Source organism: Megascapheus bottae, chromosome 1, assembly GCF_031878675.1.
Source record: "Megascapheus bottae isolate mThoBot1 chromosome 1, mThoBot2.hap1, whole genome shotgun sequence".
NCBI classification, from domain to species: domain Eukaryota; kingdom Metazoa; phylum Chordata; class Mammalia; order Rodentia; family Geomyidae; genus Megascapheus; species Megascapheus bottae.
The window spans coordinates 31,541,927-31,551,109 of record NC_143509.1 but is presented as its reverse complement, the minus strand read 5'-3'; the positions used below and the strand labels follow the sequence as shown (position 1 = coordinate 31,551,109).

Genomic DNA, 9,183 nt, shown 5'->3' with positions numbered 1-9,183 from the left:
AGGAGATCTGGTGAGCATGGCCTTTAAGGTTTTTAACAACCGGGAGGAACATAAAAATGCTGATAAGGCTGCCTGTAATAGGAAAAATTGCCAGTTCCTGGCTGCTGCCCTTCGGGCTCCTCAAAAAAAGAAGCGCCCAACACACACCATCCAGACCATGCTTCAAGTGTGGCAAGGAAGGCCACTGGGCAAGGGCTTGCCCTACTCTACAACCACCATCTGGATTCCACCAAAGTGTGTACAGCCAGGACGCTGGGGAGTCGACTATCCCTCCACGTATCTACAAGGTGGGCCAGTCCCTCCCATACTCCCCACACATGGGGAGGAGCCCAACTTATCCGAGATACTTAGCTTGGCAACGGAAGTGTGATGGTGCCCAGGGCCGCTGGATCCCACAAGCCTCACAATGGAGGAACCCAGGGTATGTCTCCAAGATGCAGGCATGCTTCTTGTATCCTTTCTTTTGGATATGGGAGCCAGTTACTCATTGTTACCTGAGTGTTCCAGCCTGTCTTTTCACTCCCAGATCTCCATCGTGGGTATAGATGGCCTTCTTACTTGCTCTGTAGAAGAGATAACTTTCCTTTTTTTAACATTCCTTTCTAATCTTACCCCGCTGTTCCATATCCAAGGCTCCCTCAGTCCCTTAAAGCCCTTTTCCTCTCCCCCAATTTTGCCTGAGGATCGAGTCTTTCTTAAGACCCTTAATCTGTCTGGTTTACATCCTAAGTGGACAGGCCCTCATCAGGTCCTGCTGACTGCTCCCACACAGTTTAGCTCAATGGACAGCCACAGTGGTTTCTTCTGTCAAGAGTGAAAAAGGCTCCTGCTCTTGCCTCTTCTATGATGCCACGGTATCTTGCATCCCTGAAGAAGATGGCACCCCTGCCTCTTAAGGCTTCTTTTGAATTTCATCCAAAGAACACATCTTACTACCATGGAACTTTTACTGCTCCTTCTCGATGGACAGCATCCCTGCCTTCTACCCTCAATGTCGACGCCCCTTGTCAGCAGGAAGTAGCCGGAAAGAGTCTGCGCCCCTTTACACCTATCAAAAGGCGGGAATGTTAGGTCCGCCTGGAAGAAATGACTTCTTCCCTTGGCTCTCTCCCCCTGCACCCTGGAAATCCCCGCCCAGCACCTGTAACCTTGGCAACTGGCATGCCTGGGGGCAGTGGGAGGTCCCCACTGAGGCATTTCCCCATCCCCTGAGATCACATCCATTTCAGCTGTGTCTATACCCCTCCCCCTATATAATCACTCACTTCCCGCCCTAAGCTCTCTTGCTCCCCCCGACTCCATTCCTATCTCGGGTGCAGGAGTCTGCTCTTTCCTCACGCAATAAACCCTCTTCTTCTGAACTGCATGGAGTTTCCTTTCGGCAGACTTTACAAGTACCACATACAGAAAAAGCTGAAAGTGGTGCTGTGGCTCAAGTGGTAGAGCTCTGGCCTTGAGAAAGCCCAAGGACAGTGCCCAGGCCCTGAGGTCAAGCCCCAGGACTAGCAAAAATAAATAAATAAATAAATAAAATAAAGTCCATTTTCTTAACTTTCCAAAATTAGTTGAGTTAATAAGAATTCTGTAGGAATATGGACCATCTTGCTAAACTTTAAACTACTTAAAACAAAATTTTTAACTGGGCTATATAAAAAAAGATTATCTTTCAGTTCTAACAGCTGATTTATGAAATTCTTCAAGATGAGGGTGAGCTATCTGTGCTTTTCTTTATACAATTAACCACAATTCTCTTTCTTCCTAGTGTTTTAAGAAAATGAAAAATCTCCCTTCAAATCAAGCAGATTTAAATCAGCATTTTTGTACTTCCTTTAAGAAACTAAAACGTGACAGGCAAAGTGGCTCACGCCGGTAATCCTAGCTACTCAGGAAGCAGAGATCTGAGGATCAAGTTGGTTCAAAGACAGCCCCGGGCACAAAAGGACCGGAGACACTTATCTCCAATTAACTTCTAGAAAAAGGGAAGTGGGGTGTGGCTGAAGGGCAGGGTAGTAGCCTAGAGCTGAAGAGCTCAGGGATAACACCTGGGTCCAGTGGTAAGGCAGTAGCCTTGGGCTGAAGATCTCAGGGACACGGCCCAGGCCTAGTTCATATCCCACAAGAAGGAAGGAAGGAAAGAAGGAAGGAAGGAAGGAAGGAAGGAAGGAAGGAAGGAAGGAAGGAAGGAAGGAAAGAGGAAGGGCAAAGGAGGGAAGGAGGAATGATAATGTTTTAATAAAATCTGCTCTTTTACTAATTGCTATATATCTCACAGGCTAGGCAAATGCTAATCTGTTGGGCCCAATCCACAGCCCTGTTGGAGCAATTTTGAAAATATGACGCAGACCAGGATTCATTGTTACCATACGTTTCCATACATCAGTGAAACTTATTTCTCTAGTTTTAGAAGTTTGGTGGGGTTATGGTTGGCTGTGTGTGTGTGTGTGTGTGTGTGTGTGTGTGTGTGTGTGTGTGTGTACCAGCACTGGGGATTAAACTCATGGTCTGGGCACTGTCCCTAAGCTCTTTTTGCTCAAAGCTAGTCCTCTACTTCTTGAGCCAAAGCTCCATCCCCAGCTTTTTGCTGGCTAACTGAAGACAAGAGTCTCAGACTATCCTTGCCCCAGCTGACTTCGAACTGCAATCCTCAGTTCTCAAGCCTCCCGAGTATCTGGGATTACAGGTGTGAGTAGCTAGTCATATATTTTCTTATATGACATTCAGAATGGTAGTTTTCTGCCTTTGTAACTACACATTTTATCCATGCAGTCAGCGTTTGATCTCTAAAGTCTGGTCTTCCATTTGCCCTAGGATTAATGTCATTCTTATGGGACTCTAATGCCTTTCTAACACCTTTATCCAAATAAGTTATTTTAACTAATTTTTACTTTGATGAAGTTAAGACTTTGAGAATTCTCTTTGTCTTATTCTGATGATCATCTGAGCCGTGTCAGGAGTTATTCATTGATTATCCAAGATCTATCATTTTTAAGATATATTATGCAATTTAAAAATGAATGATTTCTGGTACTGATAAGCATGGGTATTTATTTTTCTGCTATTTGGGGATCCATTTGTATGGCTGTTGTGTTCTTCATGCCCTCTGAAGAAAGTAAAAATTAGCTGTGTACACAAGGGAGGAACTGTTAACTATAACAAACTAGATATTGACCTTGGCTCAATTCCAGAGATTTCCTAAGGGGATATACCATTTGCCAAACAGGACTAGTTTCTTTTTAATCATTTTATTTTATATATTTTTATTATAAGCTTTCCTACATTAGTCTGAAAATATGCAAAACTATTTTGCCTCTGAATTCAGGAAACAGTCATATGTATTTTTTTATTATTTTCATCATTTTACTAAATAGTCCGTCCTTTCACTACAAGGCCAGTAAATTATGCACTTGTGAGCGAATTAGTTATTTTGGACTCTCTTGTTTAAACAAAAAGATTTTGCAAGCATGGCATATGTCACCTGTAATCCCAGCCCTTCAGGAGGCTGAGATCTGTGGGTCACGATTCCCTAGCCAGCTCTGGAAGGAAAGTCTATCAGGCTCATATCTCCAGATAGCCACCAAAAAGCCAGAAGTGGAATTGTTTGGCCCAGGTGGTAGAATTCCAGCCAGGCCTTGAACTCAAGCTCCACTGCTACCTACCCCCAAAGAAAAAGTCAGAAAACAAAAAAACATAGCCCCTTCTACCATGTAAAAAAAAAAGAAAGAAAAGAAAAAAGGCAGGAAAGAAAACAGGATTACATTTAAGGCAGACCAGATTCTCTAAAACAATTCTCTCCTTAGAAAACCCTCTATCATCATTCAATAAGTAACCTGTACTCATTTTTCCCCAAATAAAGAACAAATGAATGAGATGTGACTTAGATTTTTGTTTATAAATTTGAAAAACGGCTATGAATCCCACAGTGGAAAAGCACTCTAATTGAGCCATGTAAAGATTATGAATGGACCGAGTACAGAAAATGAACTAAAGTTTGTGTCTGACAGCAGGTCCAGGTAAAAACACATTAATTTGCTTCCACTTCTTCAGTGATCTGAAAAGAAATAGTCTAGGAAGAAAGCCCTCTAATGGAGAACCGACAGCTGGACAGTTCCCTTTTGTAGTAGAAGTCAGCTCTCAGTAACACATGGTGGTACACACACTCAAAAAATCTTGGACACTCCAGAGTTCAAAATGGGTTTACATTAGACTTTCATTTCCTTCTTTTTTTTATTTTTTAATGGTGTGTATGTGTGCACACACAAGCTGGTCCTGGGACTTGAACTCATGGCCTAGATGGTGTTCCTGAGCTTTTTCCACTCAAGTCTAGCACTCTACCACTTAAACTGCAGCTTCATTTCTGGCTTATTTTGGTAGTTCATTGGAGATATGAGTCTCTTAGGGGCCAGGAGTTTGGCCTACTGGTAGAGTGCTTGCCTAGTGTGCACAAAGACCCAGTTCTTTTCCTCGGTACTACATACATAGAAAAAGTCAGCAGTGATGCTGTGGCTCAAGTGGCAGAGTGCTAGCTTTGAGGAAAAAGCCCAAGGACAGTGCTCAGGCCCTGAGTTCAAGGCCCAGGTCTGGCAAAATAAAAAAGAGAAAGACTTTAAGCCTTGCCTACCCATCCCCTCCCCACCCTGCTGCCCCATACTTGGCTTTGAGCCACCACCTTCAAATCTCAGCCACTCCTGAGTAGCTAAGATGAAAGGCCTAAGCCCATAGTGCCAAGCCACTTAGACATCTTCTTAAAGAGTGAAGTCAACTTCCATGAGGAGATTCAACCATGTCACTGTCACCTGACGTAGTCTATCGAATTGTGAGCCTTGAAGAGATCGTGGGTCCTTGAAGAGATCACGGGAAAGGCTACTCCTAGCTAAGAAGGGTGTGGATAATGAGGAAGAGCTCTTGATACTTATTTTCCAGGCTATGAAATATCCACTTCTTTAGCTTCACAGAGAGATAAGCCCAAGAATGCAATTCTCCTGAACTGTACCACCCAGTCTTTGGAGATCCCGTTCTAGGCAGGGCCACATCTGATGCAGAAGCATCTCCGGGATATTTCGCCTTCAACTAGAATAATTCTAGGAATCCACCACCAACACAACTGACTTGAAAACACAACCATCCCAAGCACTGCTGGCTTACACCTATAATCCTAGCTACTTAGGAGGCTGAGATCTGAAGATGCCTGTTCAAAGCCACCCCTGGATATGATGGTTCCTATGGACTTCTTATCTCCAGTGAACCACTCAAAATCTGAAAGTAGCACTGTGGGTCAAAGTGGCAGGGTGCTAGCCTTGAGCAAAAGAGCTCAGGGAAAGTGCCCAAGCCCTGAGTTCCAGCCTCGAGACCAACAATAACAACCACAAAATCCAGAACCTCTTGCTTCAGGCAGAACCTGCAGAAAAATGTGTCAAGAAAATGAAAACAGGGTGCCCAGACTCATAGAACAAGAAAAATGGCTAAACTAGGTTTCAGTGCAAAGGTCATTAAGTCATATATATATTTCCTATTCCAAGGTTTCTCTCCAAAAGTAGAGAGCAGGCACTTTCTTTTGTTCTTTACACTGGCTGTCTCAAAGTGTTTTGGCTTAAGTTCTCTAAGGGGAGGGACATAAAGGCAATAACATGAAGTAGAAAGTTAATGATAAGTTGTTGTCAGAGCCAACTAGAATGGAGGAGTATTGGAAGATACAAGGTCCTTTTCCAGTCTACAAGGTATCACTGGAATGAGTTCCTTCATATGGGCAAGTTTTATACTTGAAGTTTATTTATTTTGTTCTCATTTTTGGTGTCTACAAACCTGAGCTGTATAGTAACAGACTTCAGTAAAAGCATGTGCACAGGGAAATGTCTCACTCCAACCAGAAAGACAGAGAGGCTGAGCAAGCTCAGTCCTCTCCAAGGCACGTCCGTACCTCCAGCCACTTTCTCTGTCTCCTTCCTCCCTTCTTCACACCTTCCCATCCTCCCTTCCTTCCACCTCTTTCTCCTTTCCTCCCTTTCTTTCGTTCTTTCCTTCCTCCAGCCCTTCCTTTCTGTTTCCCTCCCTCTGTCTTCCTCCTTCTTCCTTCTTTTCTTCCATCTGTCCTTCCCTCCCTTATTTTTTCCTATCTTCCTCCCTCTTTCCTTCCTTCTATCCTCCTTCCCTTCCCTCCTTTTCTTCAACCATTCCATTCTTTCTTTCTTCCATCGTTTCCTCCCTCCTTCTTTTGTCCCTGCCTTCTTTCCTTTATTCATTCCTCTCTTCCTCCCTTCTCATTCCCGTCTGTCTCCCTGCTTTCCTTCCTTCTACACTTCTTCCCTTCCTTCTTTTTCTTCCTTTTCATCCTTCCTCCCTCCCTTCTTTTTTCCCTCCCTTTCCCCCTCAGTTCTTCAAGTCTTCCTTTCCTTTCATTTAGTACTACAGGTTGCCCCAGGGTCTTAGACCTGCAGGAGAAGCTGTGGACCACTGAATTACACTTCCGTTTCTGAAAGAATCCACAGAATCAACCTACGCAGGCAGCTGCACCCTGCATGTAATCCTCTGAAAAAAACACAGTGAAACCTTACCTTGATTGTTTCAGTGCTCAGGTCTGACTAACTTGTTTTAGAATTTATTTTTATTTTTATTGTAGAAGTGATATCCAGAGAGTTTGCAGTTACATAAATCAGCTAATAGTACAATTCTTTGTGAACCGTGTTTCATCTTCCCCACTCTCTCCCAGTTTTTCCTTCCCATACCCACCCACAAGATATACAGTTCATTTTCCACACAGTGTCTAGTTAATATCACTGGTGCATTTGTTCTACTTGTTCTGTGCCCCCTAACGCTCCCAAATACAAGCACATTAACAAACAAAAGGAAAAGAAAACAACAATGGCAATTAAAAATTTCTCATTTCCTGAAAAGACTTAGAAAAAAATCATATTAAGTGAATTACAATAGGGCAAAACCTAGATACATAAGGCCCAATAGAATGACGCTAAATGACAGGGCCTTCAGGATATGGAAATAAGATCCATATAATGTGTGACTGTTGTCCTTAATGTACTATGTGATTTCTCATCTCTTTTGCTGTCCTTGCTCCATCTTGTTACAGAATCTTACCTTGTTATCTGATATATTATTTGCATGCTTATTTGTTTATTTGGAAAAGAATAGGGAAGGGGGGAAAACAAGATGAGGGGAGGGTGAGGGAGGAAAGAAATGAGGACAAAAACATGATTAAGGGTAGCAACGATTGTTAAGCAATGTACCTTCTAATCTGGCAAATATAATGTAACCGTTCTATTAATTACAATAAAAATATATTTTAAAATTATCTCATTTCCTTTTCTGGGAGTTCATTTCATAAAAAATTATTTAACATGATTATATGCACATAGCTGTATGTGCCAATGAATCAACAAGCAAACTCTCTATGTATGCATATAATTATATATATATATACATACACATATATATATACATACACACAAAGACACACACACACAGGGATATATGAATTATGTAGGATCCACAGAAGAAATATTTGCAGACCATTACCTGGCTGCATGTATACTACTTTATTTATTCCAATAATCTATCCTTTCTTCTAAAGGTGTCCTAGGCACATGGAGCCACAGAACTTAACCAGGACCCCGGAAGTTTCCCTCCTCTTCTCAGAGGATCCAGACCTGCAACTCATCCTCTTTGGGCTCTTCCTATCCATTTACCTAATCCCCATGCTTGAAAATCTGCTCATCATTCTGGCTGTCACCTCTGACCCCCACCTCCACACCCCTATGCCCTTCTTTCTCTGCAACCTGTCCTTGGCTGACATTGGATTCATCTCTACCACTGTCCCCAAGATGCTGGCAAACATGCAAACTCACAGTAAATCCATCAGCTACGCTGGCTGCCTGACTCAGATGGCCTTTTTTGTTTTGTTCGGCTGCTTGGACAGTCTACTCCTGATGGTAATGGCCTATGACCGCTTGGTGGCCATCTGTCACTCTCTCCACTACCCCATCATTATGAATCCCTACCTCTGTGCCTTTTTGTTCCTTCTTTGTCCATCAGTCTCTTGGACTCCCTGGCCCATTGTTTGGTAGAACCCAATTTACCATCTATTCAGATGTAGAAATTCCCAATTTCTTCTGTGACCCTTCTCAGCTCCTGAAGCTGGCTGTGATTATACATCCATTGCAGACATAGTCATCTTCCTTATTGTTGCAGTCTTTGGTTGGCTCCCTGTCTCAGGCATCCTGTACTCTTACACTCGCATTGTTTCTTCTGTCCTCAGAGTCCCATCAGCCAGTGGGAAACATCACCTGTCTGTCGTGTGCTTGTTTTATGGGACAGGCCTGGAAGCCTACTGTAGTTCAGTTGTTTCACACGTCCCCGGGAAGTTGACAGTGGCCTCACTGATATACACAGTGGTCACCCCCATGCTGAACCCCTTCATCTACAGTTTGAGGAACAAGGACATCAAGAGAGCCCTTCAGAGGCCGCTGAGAATAATATACATATATATATATATGAATATATATTCACCTCATTTTTGTTTGTAGATCAGGGAAATCTGCAAAACCCAAGAACTTAGAATTGTAAGCATACTTGTGAATTTTGGTGGTTTCAGTGATGATGATGATGATGATGGTGGTGGTGGTGGTGGTGGTGGTGATACTGATATTGCACCTGTGAACATTACTTTATTTGAGAACGCCTATATTTTGGCTCTTGAATGTTCCTGAAGTCTGTCATATTCAAGACTTAGTCTACTGTCTTGTAAACATTACCAAGTAAGTAATCTACAGAGCAACAACTGCAGGTATGCTTGAGGAAGGAAGGTATTTCATGACTTGTGGGACTGAAGATGGTCAAATGTGCTCAGAGAGCCAAGGACTTCATCCTGGTACCTCTCTTCATTTCCTCCTCAAGCGTAGGCTATGATAGCCCATTTTCAGGCAACTGTGGCTATAATTGTAACTGTGGATTGCCTTAGTTATGAAAAATGAATGTCACTTCCCAAGGACAGTAGTCAGTACCCAGGACTGAAAAAAGAACAATTTAAAGAGAGACTTCTCTGAAGAGGAAATAAAAGTGGCCTACAGACACATGAAGAAATGCTCGACATCTCTGAGAATGCAAATGAAAACAACTTTAAGATTCCACCTCACTCCAGTTAGAATGAATATTATCAAGAACTCTAATAACAACAGA

General features: G+C 42.8%; 1 pseudogene; it reads left to right on the top strand.

The window, feature by feature from the left end:
• The first annotated feature begins 7,592 nt into the window (after positions 1-7,592).
• LOC150068863 (olfactory receptor 7E24-like) lies at positions 7,593-8,531 on the top strand (annotated as a pseudogene).
• Positions 8,532-9,183: the final 652 nt, after the last annotated feature.